The sequence below is a fragment of the Martes martes genome, assembly GCF_963455335.1.
Source record: "Martes martes genome assembly, chromosome: 1".
NCBI classification, from domain to species: Eukaryota; Metazoa; Chordata; class Mammalia; order Carnivora; family Mustelidae; genus Martes; species Martes martes.
The window spans coordinates 12,695,576-12,710,933 of record NC_137888.1 but is presented as its reverse complement, the minus strand read 5'-3'; the positions used below and the strand labels follow the sequence as shown (position 1 = coordinate 12,710,933).

The 15,358-nt window shown below is 44.7% G+C and overlaps 1 long non-coding RNA gene across 1 annotated transcript in view; it reads left to right on the top strand.

Annotated features, from left to right (window-relative positions):
- The window catches only part of LOC308344504, a 30,857-nt gene extending 21,166 nt beyond the window's left edge, over positions 1 to 9,691 (top strand). The window contains exons 2-3 of the long non-coding RNA XR_013966984.1: positions 4,803 to 5,050; positions 9,074 to 9,691. This is a non-coding gene — a long non-coding RNA (uncharacterized lncRNA). The remainder of the gene's footprint in view (positions 1 to 4,802; positions 5,051 to 9,073) is intronic.
- The last annotated feature ends 5,667 nt before the right edge of the window (positions 9,692 to 15,358 follow it).

Here is a 15,358-nt window from a genome sequence, read left to right as displayed (position 1 = left end):
GTTGACACACTTTCTCTGGGGTATGTAGAAAGGTCTAGAATAGGCTGAAGGGCCAAGAAAGAGAACAAGGACCTCTGACATAAAAAAGCAAGTGTAGTGGCAGGAAAAAGAAGTTTAGAGCAATGAATTATAATTATGTAGGTAATTCTTTAGAATAACACTTCTTTATGGTCCCTATCTTGATTCTTAACTTGGCAATCATATATTTTTTTTTCTGATTCTCTTTTACAGTTCTATTGAGAAGGACTCAGCGTATAGGTCTACAGACTGAAGGAAACAGACCAAGGGGAACATTTTTTCCTTTCTTTTTTGGGTTAAGTCTAATTTTAGGAAGCAGTGAAACAGATACTTAATAAAAACGGATGTTTCTAAGCAGATCGTGTGGGTACGTGTGTGTGCGTGCATGTGTGTGTTTGTGTGTGTGTGTGTGTGTGTGTGTGTGTGTGTGTCTGTGAGAAAGTTTTTTTCTCCTGGTCTCATGCAATGTCAAAAAAATCGAGTGAGCAAATTGAGGTTTTTTTCTTTCAGTGACGTTTTTATATCTAAAACTCACCTGTGAAAAGTTGGTTTCTGCTCTCACTCCCAGAACCAGGGTACTGGCTTAAACACACTATAATGTAGTGATTCTAAGCAAAGACTCTGAAGCCAGGCTGCCTGGGTTCAAATCCTGACACTTCCACTTCTTAAACCTATAAATTGAGGGACATTTGTCATCTGTAAAATAAGGGTAATAGTAATAGTGTCAACCTCATGAGAGTTTTTTTTTAAAGATTTATTTGATATATATATAGAGAGTGCACAGGCACTCACGTGCACAAGCGGGGAAGGGGCAGAGGGAGAGGGACAAGCAGACTTCCCACTGAGCAAGGAAACCCACACGGGGCTCGAACCCAGGACCCTGGGATCATGACCTGAGCCAAGGGCAGATGCTTAACCAACTGAGCCACCCAGGAGCCTCCTTGTGAGAGTTGTTATGAGGATCTACGAGTTGACATAGATAGAGGTTCAGAGGAGTACCTGGAAATCATGGGCACAAACCTGAGTGTTGGCTGGCCCCGTCTATCAGGTGGCATCCAAGGACAAACGCCCAGGCCCCGAGAAGTGTGTCTTCAGTGCTCTCTCTCTTCCTTCTGTCTTCCTCACTGTGCAGTGTCCTCCCCTCTCCCCATCCTCACCTCAGTCAGCTCCCGGGGCTCTGACTTAGCTTGCTCAGAGGGATAGTGATCTGGTCAGGGTCAGTCACTGGTAGCAATGAAATATACAGTTGGCCCTACAACAACTTGGGGTTTAGGGGTGCTGACCCCCACACAAATCCATGCATAGCTTTTGACTCCCTCCAAACTTAACTACTCATGGCCCATTGTTGGCCAGAAGCCTGACTGATGACATAAACAGGGGAGTAACACATAGTTTGTATGTTATATGAATTAAATACTGCATCCTTACAATAAAGCAAGCTGGAGGAAATCCTAAGCAAGAGAAAATACACTTAAAGTACTGTACTATATTTATCGAAAAAAAAATCTGTGTATAAGTGGGCCTGTGCAGTTTGAACCCATGTCGTTCAAGGGTCAACTGTATTGTTTTTACAGTCTGATTCCTTATTCCTAATTGAATTTGATTAAGAATAAGAAAACCTGGGGTCTGTTCCCCATCATGGCTTTCTAGCTGTGTGTCTTTAGGAAAATCTGAAAATTCTATGATCCTCGGGTGTCTCATTCTCAGAGTTGGGATGACAATACTTGACCTGATCTTACCTGGTCATTGTGAGGGCCACAGGAAATAGGGCTCATGGAACTCTTTTGTAAACTGTAAGGGGCAAACGAGACTGCTTCCGTTAATCCAAAGAAAAGAAAAAAGATTAATAGTATTAGCTTTTCCTGCCCTTCATGTAACATCTAGTAACTGCAGTACAGTGTTGAATAGGAGTCTCATCTTATATCTGACTTTCATGTTGAATTTCAGCAAATGCCTTTAAAGCATCTGTTAATACAATCATACTGCCTTTCTACTTTCTTAACACTGAAACATCTATTCCTAGAATGATGATTTTGTGTTATCCCTTTAGTACACTTCTGGATATGGAATTTCATATCTTTGTTTTTAAGTAAATGTACACGTATGTGTTTGGATAGAGAGATGAGATAGAAAGAGACAAAAGCATGTATCAGGGATCTGTATTATATTGAAAACTATAAAATGAGTTAGACTTTCTGTTTTTTCCTAGGCTCTGAGATAGTTTATATAGAATTAGCTCTTCACTAAAGATCTGGTAGAATCTGCCTTCTGAAAAGCCCTCCGGACTTGATGCTTATTTATTTATTTATATTTAGGTAGGCTCCACACCCAACATGGAGCCCAACATGGGGCTTGAACTCCCAACCCTGAGATCAAGACCTGAGCTGAGATCAAGAGTCAGATGCTTAACTGACTGAGCCACCCAGACCCCCCTCTTATGGTTTAAGATTCTATTCAAGTTTCCTACTTTTCCTTGAATGAATCTATAAAGATTCATTAAATATTCTCCTAGGGAATTAGTCACTTCATCTAGTGATTTTCAAAATGCTTGCCGTAAAGGTTTGTAGAATTTTTATAATCTTGTAATTTACATTCTTACAATTTTTGACTTAAGATTTTGTCCTTTTTCTTTCTTTTGACAGGTATGACAAAGATTTGTCCTTCACCAGTCCATTCAAAGAACCAGTTTAACTCATCAGTTCTATTGCCTTTTTGTGTTCTATTTTTATTAATTTCTACTTTTATCTTCCTTGATTTCTCCCTTCAACTTTCTTTAGATTTATTTTCTCTCTCCCCCTCCCCGTCTCTGCCCTCAGCTTCTTGAGTTGAAAGCTTTGTTGATTCATATATTTTTCACCCTTCTGGTTTTCCACATTTAAGGCTATCTACTTTTCTTCTGAATGCTGACTCAGCATAGCCCATGGGCTTTGATATGTATGCAGTGCTTCTAATGTGGTTGTAAACACCTTGTCATTTCTGGTTTTAGTTTCTTTCAAGCCTGTGACTCAAGAGTCACGTAAAATACCCAAAAGAATAGATTTTTGTTGGTTACTCTCTTGTTTTTATTTTCCAGTGTTATTCCTTTATAGCTCATGCGTACGTACTGTCAGAGCTTTCCCTCTGGAGGTTTGTCGTGAGTGCCTTTGTGACCTAATACACCAGGAGAATGTCTCATGGGAGTTTGCAAACAGTGTATAATCTGTGTTGGATGCAAAGTTATTTCTCTCCATATATCTATTAGGTCATAATTGTTCATTTTATTAGCCAGGACTTCTGGAGCCTTATTCCTTTCTGTGATATTTGATCAGCCAATTTCTGAGAGGCTTGTTTAAAGTCACCACTTATGACTTATTTCGCTTAGCATTATACTTTCTAGCTCCCTCCATGTTGTTGCAAATGGCAGGATTTCATTCTTTTTTATGGCTGAATAATATTTTATATATATATATATATATCTCACCTCTTATAAAATCAACATTTATATATATCCACATTATATATAACATTATTATTACATATAGTATGGATACAATATAACATTATTATATATAATCAACATTATATATATATTTCACCTCTTCTTTATCTCTCTATGTAAACAACATGTTATTATATCTATCTATCTCTATCTATCTATATCTATCTCACCTCTCCCATACCCATTCATCGATGGATGGATGCTTGGGTTGCTTCCCTAGTTTGGCTGTGGTAAATAATGTTGCTACAAACATAGAGGTTCATATATCCTTTTGTTTTTTGTTTTTGTTTTTGTTTTTAAAGATTTTATTTATTTATTTGACAGACAGAGATCACAAGGAGACAGAGGGGCAGGCGGAGAGAGAGGAGGAAGCAGGCTCCCTGCCGAGCAGAGAGCCCGATGTGGGGCTCGATCCCAGGACCCTGAGATCATGACCCGAGCCGAAGGCAGAGGCTTTAACCACCCAGGTGCCCCATGAGGTTCATATATCCCTTTGAATTAATGTTTTCATATTCTTTGGGTAAATACCCAGTAGTGTGATTACTGGATCGTAGGGTAGTTCTATTTTTAACTTTTTGAGGCATCTTCATGCTGTTCTCTTAAGATTTTAAAAATTTTATTTGTTTTTGTTATTGTTGTTGTTTCAAGTTTTTATTTAAATTCCAATTAGTTGAAGTGTAGTGTAATAGTAGTTTCACTCCATACTGCTACGAAGTAAGTCTGTTGGAGAAAGACAAATACCATATGATTTCACTCACATGTGGAGTTTGAGAAACAAAACAAATGAGCAAAGGAAAAATAAAGAGAGATGCAAGCCAAGAAATAGACTCTTCATTCTTGAGAACAAACTGGTGGTCACTAGAGGGGCAGTGGGTGGGGGATGGGTCAAACAGGTGGCGGGGATCAAGGAGTGCACTTGTCCTGATGAGCACTGGGTGATGTATGGAATTGTTGAATCACTCTATTTGTATACCTGGAACTAATATAACACTGTATGTTAACTATACTGGAGTTAAAATAAAAACTTAATTAAAAAAACTGTCACCATTGTGAGAACTCATCTGTGTCACCTTGCATTTCTATCAGGGTTTGCTTTATGCATTTTTGAGGCAAAGACTTTAGGTACATAAAGGTTTGTGACATATTTGGTAGGTTGTACTTTTGTAATTATGATATATTCCTTTTAGCCCTTTTCCTTTGGAATTTTACTTGTTGTGAAATGAATAGTGCTAATATGCATTTGACATACTTTTCTCCATGTCTTTCCATGTCTTTGTATCTGACTTCCCTGTGTTATTTTCATTAGGTGTTATGATTACTGGTATGGTCAGCCTCCTTTCTGGCTGCAGCAGAAGTGGGTAGTCTACCACCAAAAATTCATGCTCCCCACTCCATAGTGTGGACAGTGGCTGCCAAGTCAAGGACGATGTCCAGGTACAGTCATGTGATTAGTTCTCAGCAGTGGAATGTGAGCAGCAGTGATGGGAATCACCCAGGACTATCATTTTCCTCTGCTTCAACTGGATGCTCAATTAGTGGGAGATGATTTTGCAGGTACGTGGAGGTAACAGAGAGGAGGAAGGTGCTTCTTTTTGTTGATTAATTCTGAGCCCTCCAAGAGACAAGGGAGACCAGGGGTATCTACGTTATTGCTATAGTCTGAATGGTCGTGTCCCCTAAAATTCATATGTTGAAGTCGTAATCCTCAAGGTGGTGGTATTAGAAGATGGGGTTTGGAGAGGTGATTAGATCGTAGAAATTACTGCCCTTATAAAAGAGGCCCCAGAGAGCTGCCTTGCCCCTTCTACCATGTGAGGACCCAGCAAGAAGATGGCTGCCTGTGAACCAGGGAACGGGTTCTCACCAGATACTGAATCCGCCAGCACCTTGATGTTGGATCTCCCAGTCTCTCCAAGTATAAGAAATAAATTTCTACTGTTTATGAGACACTCAAAAAATTGTATTTTGCTATAGCAGCTTCAACAGACACCGGTTGGTGATGCAAATGACCTGCTTGACATTTGTCATAGATAACCTAAGTTTGTCATCTATGACTTAAGTTATAATTTCAGCTCCCCGAGGCCCAGAGCTATCCCCACCTAGTTTACTGTGGCCTCCCTAAAACTCAGCTTTGGTACACACTTCATTAATACATATTGTATGAAGGAATGAAGTTCTGGCCATCTTCTCCTGAGCATTTGCTTTCTGGTGACCCCCTCAACGGATTCTTTTGACAAGTGAATCTCTGCTTAAACTAGGCCGGGCCGACATCTTTCTTGACAAGAAACCAGGCCAATGAATGTGGGAGGGACACCACAGGAAAAGAGTCTCCCATCTGTGTCTTCCAGTCCTGTGTTGGGCAATGGGTATCTGGGAAGTCTGCAAAATGAGATTAATAGAAAGAAGTTGTATCTATTCATAACAATGAGGACCTACAAGCTGGGTGCTCCCCACAAATTCCCCCATCTCATCCCCAAAATGGCAGCCATTTAGGTGTTATGTATTCTCCCTATTTTACAGATGAGCCCAGCTGAGGCTCGGTGTGCAAAGTACGTAGCAAAGTTGGAATTCCAGTCCGTGGCTTCCTGACTTCCTTCTTTCCCCTTCCTTCCTTCCTTCCTTCCTTCTTCCTATCCTTTCTTCCATCCTTCCTCCCTTCCTTCCGCTATACCTCGTCAAAGGAATTCAGCAGCCTAAGGTCCAAGGCTCTTTTGCTTGATTTGGGGAAGTCATTTAATTGTGCTAAGCCTCAGTCCCCTCATTTATAGAATGCGGATATGACGATACTGACTTCCAGCTGCTCTCAGAGTCGTTGCAAAGAGCAAATGAGAGAATGACGCGGACGTCATGACATGTTTTGCAAACTACCAAACTCTACGACGATCAGTGATCTTATGGAAACTCAGAGAGGCTTGCATCAGACTTCAGATTTGCTCAGTTTGAGGACACGACTTCTCACAGTCAACCTCTCCATTATTCGGAGTAGAATTAATGCTCTCAGTCCCATGAGAGGCTATTTTCTTCCTGTATTTCCTTGTATTTTCGGCATTCAACTTTCTCCTCGGCATTGTTTGTAGATGGGCAAATCTTAACTGGGTTTCTGTTCCTCAAATCAGTTACTTAATTTGCACTAGGGGGAAGGGTGGCACAAGCGGATTTTATTACCACCCGGCCTTTCATAAATCTTTGCTGAGAGAAGCCTTGCTTGGTTGTCACGAGCCCCAGATGGAGCTGAGCCCCCACTCGGCAGCCTTGTGACCTTGGTGAGTTTCTTACCTCCCTGCTTCTCAAGCTCCCCGTCTACAAAGCGATGGGTGAGGCTCTTTCCCTAAGGGCCGCCTTGCTGGAAGGCTTCAGAGTGATGGCAGAGTCCCAAGCAGAAGTAAACACCTGCTGTAAATGCCCGCACCTCGGCAGCGGGGCCCGCGGCAGAATCTTTATTTAGTTGTGTTTGGATAATTTTCCTTTCTCTTTTTGCTCGACCACTTCCTACTCCAAATATCTGTTTATTACAGCTCTCCCCCCCCTTTTTGCTCTACTGATGCGGGTGAGATGCAAATGTGCCTTTTGTGACTTCCTTGCTGTGGCCCACCTGGGCCCCAGATTGACAAATACAAGGCAGAATGGTTGTCTGAGCTGGAGCGGGCAGGGTTTGGGGGCAGGAAGTGTGAGTCAACACACAAAGAAACCAGGGCAAACAGCTGGAATGGAAAGCAGGGGTAGAGAATCTGAAGCTAGCAGGAGTTTCCTTCAGAGATCTCTGGCTCTGGGACTCCAGGGTGAGGAGAGCCGACCTGAGTGTGGTCATGCTAGCGGTACATTAAAAAAAGGGGGAGGGCATCTGGGTGGCTCAGTCAGTTAAGCGTCCACCTTTGGCTCAGGTCATGATCCCAAGGTCCTAGGATCAAGTCCCATGTTGGGCTCCTTGCTCAGCCGGGAGCCTGCTTCTCCCTCTGTTTGCCACTCTCCCTGCTTGTGCTCTCTCCCCCTCTCTCTGACAAATAAATAGAATAAAATCTAAAAAAAAAAAAAATCAATGTTATTCTACTGCTTAAAACTATTCAATGGATTACCATCTCACTTAAAAACAAAAGAATCTGAAAATCCCTATCCTTTAGCTGACAAAGTCTCTGTGGCCTAAGCTTTGCTATTTTCTTCTTATTTTCTACCACTTTTCCTGCTCCCTGTGGGCCACAACACTAGTTTCTTAGCATCCCTTAGCACGGTCCTGCCTCAGGACCTTTGCACTTGCCATTCCCTCTGCCTGGCACATCCTCCTCCTTTATCCAAGCAGCAATGTCACCTTCGCAGAGGCCTTCCCCGACCACCCACACTGAAGGGGCCAGCCTCACTCCAAGCTTTCTTTATCCCCCTTGTTCAGATGTATTTTTCTTGGTAGCCCTTACCACCGTGTGACCTTATCTCACAAAAGGGGCTGCTTGATGTCCATCCCCTCCACTGGCGTATGAGCATCTCAAGGACTAGGGGCGTTGCGAAGTTCTCCATAGTGTCCCCAGCACGTAGTTGAGCACCTGACGTAATTGTAGAAGGAGTGAGTGCATGAGGGAGTGAGTGCATGAGTGGAGAGATGGATGGGTGAAGGCTTATTGGAATTGTAAGCTTTGGGACCTGCCGGGTCTGCAGACTTTCCTTCCGTCATCTTGATCTTCGGCTTCCTGTTTCTACACCTGTCTAAGTTCTACTCTCCTTCTCTTCCTCCTCCTCCTCCTCCTCCTCCCCCGCTACCCCCTCCTCCTCCTTCTTCTTTTTTTGCTTAGCCACAGTTTCAGTGAGAAATGTCCCTGCCCTATTCCTGGTTCCATGGCCCCTGGCTGGTCAGGCAGAGGCCTTGAGGAAGAAGCAGAGCAGCAGCAAGAGGAGACGGAGGGAGGCTCAGGACCCAGGGACAGAGTTCCTTCCAGCAGAGAAGATGCTGTAGCTAAAGGCCGGCCGCACCCCTGCAGAAGAGCACCCATCACGTGCGGGTATTACCTGGGCCTCGCTGGTGTGGTCCTGTGTATCAGGGCAGGACATCAACTGATGGACTCTTAAACAAGCCCGCTGCCCCGGGACTGGGTCGAGGCTTCACACACAGTGGGCCAGGCACCTAGGACCAGTGGAAAGGATTCGGTGCCAGAGCTGAGAGGCCTCTTACAAAGCTTACAAAGGTGTGACCCTCGTGGATCAGCTGCCATAGGCTCTTGTCTTCAGATAAAACAGTCCAAGCAACCAATGACTCTGATTTGTTTCCATTTGTTTCTCAAACACCTGGAAATCCATAATCACCTGTCAGGAAATTTAAAAGTTGCACGGAGCACTAGGTGTGCTTGCATAAACAATGAATCTTGGAACATTGAAAAAATAAAATAAAATAAAATAAAATAAAATAAAATAAAAAGTTGCATTCTCCACAGGGGGGAAAAAGTATTTTTTTCCACTCTACATTATGTTTCTGAAAGCTGGCCACCCCCCTCCCCAAGCTAATTAATAATGTCTTTCCGTGGCTGTAGGCAACGCTATCCTACGGTTATAACACGTTTTATTGATCTATTCCTTTACTGATGTTTTGCTGTTTAGATTGGCTTTTGGATAGACCAACCCCTGGTGCAGCGGACCTCCTGGTCCAGCCGTCCTCGTTCTTGTGGGAGAGAGGGTCCTGTAATCACGTCCCTCCGGATTCGTGTTTGCTCTGCAGTTGTTCGCATATGAGAGGCTCGCCGCTGCTCCAAACATCCCAGTGAGGCTGCGCGAGAACAGCTACTTGCACCAGCCGTCTGTGTTTGGGCTCCGAGTGATGAAGATGAAGCCATGGCCTTTGTGCAGGGCAGGTGCTGGGGTGGGGAGTGGGAGCAGGGGAAGGTGGCCAGGCTTGAATGGAGACCTGTGACCTCTCAGGAAACCTGCTTGCCTCCCCCGGGCTCTCCTGTTTCGTTATGCAGAAGGCAAAGGAAACCCATGGTTTGGGAAAAGTCCTGTTGATACAAAACCAACCAGTTTGTTTTTATTTATTTTTTAAAAGATCTTACTTAGGGGCACCTGGGTGGCTCAGTGGGTTAAAGCTGCTGCCTTCAGCTCAGGTCATGATCTCAGGGTCCTGGGATCAAGCCCCGCATCGGGCTCTCTGCTCAGCAGGGAGCCTGCTTCCCTTCCTCTCTCTCTGCCTGACTCTCTGCCTACTTGTAATCTCTGCTTGTCAAATAAATAAATAAAAATCTTAAAAAAAAAAAGATCTTATTTATTTGACACAGAGAGAGTGAGTGAGCACAAGCAGGGGGAGCCAGAGAGAGGGGGGAGACACAGACTCCCTGCTGAGCAGGGTGCCCGTCATCGGGGGTCATTGTCTGGGCTCGACCCCGGGATCATGACCTGAGCCGAAGGCAGATGCTTAATAGACAGAGCCACCCAGACATCCCGAAACCAAACAGTTTAAAATTTAGTTGAGATTCAGGCTATAGCTGGGAAGCACCATTAATCGTGTTCAACCTGCTTCCACCCTAATGTGTGCATAACCTGTTCTTACTTAACAGCACCATTCAACATTTATATCTGGGTTTACAGGTGCCAAGAGCCCTTTGACATTAATTAATTATGCCACATAGTAATTCTGCTGTCCAGGTAGTGATGCCCAATTTATACTTGTGGAGGATGAGGTTTGAAGATGCAAAGGACCTTACCTGGGGCCAGAGTCTTTTAGCAGAGCTGGGGACATATGTTAGAATTCCAGTTTTTAACTATGTATTTGATTTTTTTTTTGAGATTTTGTTTATTTATTTGACAGAGAGAGAAAGATCACAAGTAGGCAGAGAGGCAGGCAGAGAGAGAGAAGGGTAAGCAGGCTCCCTGCCAAGCAGAGAGCCTGATGCGGGGCTTGATCCCAGGCCCCTGGGAACATGACCTGAGCTGAAGGCAGAGGCTTAAATCCACTGAGCCACCCAGGCACCCCTGTATTTGATTTTCTGTAAGCCATGCAGACTTCTACGTCCATTCTAAGGTTCATGAACATATTGGTGGATACCAACTCATACATAAGAGAGACTGTAGGGGTTCTGCCCCGAAAAAAACCTGTTCCTTGCTAGGTCCACAAGTCTTTGCAAGGATGCACCTGTTGATGTCCTCTGTGCCTTTTTTTTTTTTTTTTTAAAGTAAGCTCCATGCCCAGCACAGAGCCCAATGCAGGGCTTGAACTCACGACCCTGAGATCAAGACCTGGGCTGAGATCAAGAGTCAGACACAACCAGCTGAGCCACCCAGGCGCCCTGATGTCCTCTGCTCTCTTACCCATCTTAGTTGGCGTGGGGTTTCTCTGTCACTGGTGAACAGATCTTCCTTAACATAGCTTTTGCTAGGTCAGTACTTACCGCTCCAAAGTTTCCAGGGTAAGTGACGTGAAGAAGGGGATTTGGATATGTAAATAGGGGGCCAGTGAATCTGATCATTTCAGAAAACAATTTGGGAGGTCCTCGAAAAGCTGGAGGTATACCGCCATCTACAATCTCTTGCACGGGTGCAACAGGTGACATGCCCTTGGCAGCATTTTTGTTAGAGCAAAAAAAAAAGGGGGGGGGTGAATCACTCCAAATGTTCACTAACCAGAGAATGGACAGAAAAGTATGGGATGTGGTCAAGGGAATACGGCGCTAAAGATCCGTGAAAATGAATGAACTAGAGCCAAGGCCTCACCATGAATGAATTTCTGGAAGGTAAAGTCGAACAAGAAAAGTAAGACACAGGAAAAGCAGCACAGTCTGATTGCATCTAGATAATGTTCAGAAAGCAGCAGACCACCTGGCGTATGTAGAGGAACACACAAATGTGGGCCCACTAGGAAGTAAATCCTAGAAACACAAGTGCCCGAATCAGGCTGGTGCTTCCCTCGGGTGGGAAGGGATGGAGACCGGTGGGGAAGGGGACCACGAGGGTTTGTAGTGCATTGGTGACGGTCTCTTCCTTTAGCTGGGTCATGGGTCCATAAGGGGCATCGACTATACACATACACACGCTTACATATATCCTTTGTTTTGAACGAAATATTTTGTCATAGAAAAATATAGAGTCTACCTTTTTAAAAAAAGATGTATTTATTTAATTGAGAGAGAGAAAGAGAATGAGCATGAGTAGGAGGGACAGAAGGTGATGGAGAGAAGTAGATTCTGCTAAGTGCAGGAGCCTGATGTGGGGGCTCGATCCCATGTCTCTGAGATCAGGGCCTGAGCTGAAATCAAGAGTCAGATGCTTAACCGACTGAGCCACCCAGGCAGCCCTATGAACAATGCAGGGTTAGGGGCACCGATCCCCTGAACAGTTGAAAATCCAGTATAAGGTTTTTTTTGGGGGGGGGGTAAAAATTTATGTGTGTGAGAGAGAAAGAACATGAGTGTGGAGGGGGGCAGACAGAGGGAGGGACTCTCAAGCAGACTTCTTGTAGAGCGTGGAGCCCAAAGTGGGGTTTGGCACAGGGTTGGATCTTACAACCCTGAGATCATGACCTGAGCCGAAACTAAGAGTCAGACGTCCAACTATGAGGCTACCCAGGTGCCCCCATCCAGGATAACTTTTGACTCCCCTGAGATGTAACAACTAATAGCCTAATGTTGACCAAAAGACCCATGGATAGCAAAAACAGTTGATTGACATATATTTTGTGTAGTCTATGGGTTATATACTGTTTTCCTTCAATAAAGTAAGCTAGAGGGAAGAGATGGTCATTCAGGAAATCCCAAGGAAGAGAAAACACTTTCATGGTACTATTTTGTTATTTATCGAAAAAAAAAGAAATCTGTGTATAAGTGGACCCGTGCAGTTCATACCTGTGTTGTCTGAAGGTCAGCTGTACAAATAAAGAAACTTCTACGGGACTCCATCTGTCATGTAGCACTTACGTTGCTCCATCCGACTTAAAGACCCTTCACCGTCTGGCCTCCAGCTCTGTAATGTTTGTGGACAATAACATCACTTTGTGCCAGGAACTGCCCTAAGTGCTTTATATTTATTGTATTACTATATCCCATCCAAACAATAGCTAATCTATGTATCACGTGTGAGCAAAAGGCCCTGTTCAAGTTCATGTGGCCAGTAGGTGGGAGAGGTGATACTTGAACCTAGATGGTCTGATGTAAGCATCTAAACATTACTCATTTCCCGCCTAGCTTTCCCCTGCCCTCTGGCTGTGCCATCCATCTCACTATTTCATGCACATTCCCGGCTTTCCTGCACTTGCCTTCCCGTGGCTGGTACTCTGATTCCAATGGTCTTTCCCAAGTACATGCCATGCAACCCCAGGACCGTGAAACCTGCTGTTTAAAAAAAGAAAGAGAGTGTGGGTGCCATGTTCAAGTAAACTAAGCAAATTCTGAAGAGCAGAACCCACTCGCAGAGAATTGCGATGGTTCTCAGCTATCAGACGATCTAAGATGCCCTGGATTAAAGAAACCTGCTTCATTTCAGCAATTGCCAAACTTATTTGACCCCAGGACCTTTCCCTGCCAGTCCCAATATTTGCTATTTCACTGAATCAGTGCTCCAAGGGACCCGCTCCGGGAAATAGCTGAGGAGGATTTACCTATTCTTTCCTCCTGTTTAGGTAGTTTCTCTGAAACTCCAGTCCTTCTGGCTTGTATGGAGCACTTAGTGCTGGTTTATAATCTGATGTACGTAAATCCAGTCTGGTCTAAGGAGTTGTCTCGAGGGCTGGCCTATTCCTCAGTGGTGAGTGAAATTCTTGATGGGCAGGGAGGAAGTCTTGGGCTCTTTCTTTGCCTCTCTTGGCTACCAGCTGTGGCTACAGTGCTGGGCGCTCGGTAAATTCTCAAAACACGGGGACAGAAGGTGGTGATCTGAGCGACAAAGGAAGAATACCGCAGGCTTAACCGCAGGAATTGGGCGTTTGGAGTCTTGTGCTCAGGGGTCTCTGGATGTATCCAGTCTTGTTGGAAATGGTACAGAGAACACAGCAGATGCCTGTTTATCAAGCTGGGACCAGGGGACAAATTGCAGCAAGGTTCCTCAATAACGGGTCTACTGGATTAGGGGTGGTTCGATCCTGCATTGTATGGAACTTTCCCGAATATTGCAGGATGCTTAGCATCCCTGGTTCCCGCCCCCAAATGTCAGTACCCACCGTCAGTCATTGCACCCGCCAAAAGTGCTCTCGCGCATTTTCAGATACCCCCCGTGTTGTGGTACTGCTCTCAGCTGCCACTCAGATATCACTCGTCCAAGGTTAGTGTGGGTTCTAGGCCGAGGGGCAGCTGCGAGCCCGGGTCTATAAGCCAGTCAGCATTAGCAGTAAGGAGACGGAGTGTATAAAGGCAGGCCTGAGAAGTACAAAATATTTTGGTGGTTGTTTTGTTATCGATAAAAATGGAACTTCTTTTCCAGATCTTCTGTGTCATGGCTCATGCTCTCTCTTTTCCTTCCTTCCTCTCAATTTTATTCTGTTTTCTCCTTTCCGTGATCACCAGCCTCGCCGAAAGTCACCAGCCCTGGTGATTTTCTTTCATGATGTTTGGAAGAGCCGCCTAAATGGCCATTCTTTGTCCTGCTCCTTCCCTCCTCTGAGCACCATACACACACCTTCCATAGCCTCCTTTAAAGCTCACCCCTGCTCATGCCGCTCACCAACCCCTTAATGAGCCTTCTGGGGCCCCCACGTGGAAGGTGCTGAAGAGCCAAAGCCCACCCTGCTGGATAGTCCTCCAGCTTTATGTCCCAGCTCTACTGGCTAGGATTCTCTCGGTTTTGGGGTATTCTCTCCATCTGGCAAACTCCTCACACTTGTTTCAGCCACCACCGTGTCATTAAGGACCAGTTCAACCCCTTCCCTTTTATGCCTCTACCTCCTTGTAGGAGCCGTTCAGCTGCTCTTGTCTCCATGAATGGTATGGCATACTGGGAAATATGACAAGATTTCACAACAATTTTTAAACTATCCCATTACTGAAGGTCGGTCTCAAACATAAAAGCGCTTTGTTTCTTGTTCAATGTTTCTTTTCTTGAACCATAAACTGTCGGGTTCTCGAATATGGAGCTACTTTCGGTGATGACAAATTAATCCATGCTAAAAAGCGTTGATGGTCCGCCTGTAGGATTTCTAGCCCAAGAACATTTGATAAAAATTAAAGAGATGGGGACGCCTGGGTGGCTCAGTTGGCTAAGCATCTGCCTTCGGCTCAGGTCATGATCCCAGGGTCCTGGGATCGAGTCCCGCATTGGGCTCCTTGCTCGATAGGGAAACTGCTCCTCTCTCTGCCTCTGCCTGCCTCTCTGCCTCCTTGTGTGCGCTCTCTCTCTCTGACAAAAAATAAATAAATAAAATCTTGGGGCGCCTGGGTGGCTCAGTGGGTTAGGCCTCTGCCCAGGGTCCTGGGATCAAGTCCCGCATCAGGCTCTCTGCTTGGTGGGAAGCCTGTTCCTCCTCCCTCTCTCTCTGCCTGCCTCTCTGCCTACTTGTGATCTCTCTGTCAAATAAACAAATAAAATCTTAAAAAAAATTAAAGAGAACTTTGGTGCAATCAGCTGAAAAAAAAAAAAAATCAGCGGATGGATAGGGACGCCTGGGTAGGGTAGGGTAGGGTTGGCTCAGTCGGTTAAGCCACTACCTTCAGCTCAGGTCATGATCCCAGGGTCCTGGGATCAAGTCCCACATCGGGCTCCTTACTCAACAGGGAGCCTGCTTCTCTTTCCGACTCTGCCTGCTTTTGCACACTTTCTCTCTCTCTCTCTCTCTCTCTCTGACAAATAAATAAAATCTTAAAAAAAAAAAATCAGCAGATGGATAAACCCAATCTGAACAGCAGAGGGCTCTTATGTACATAACAAAAATTTGAACTGCTTTTGAACAGCCCCACAAGCCCAGGTGTACAA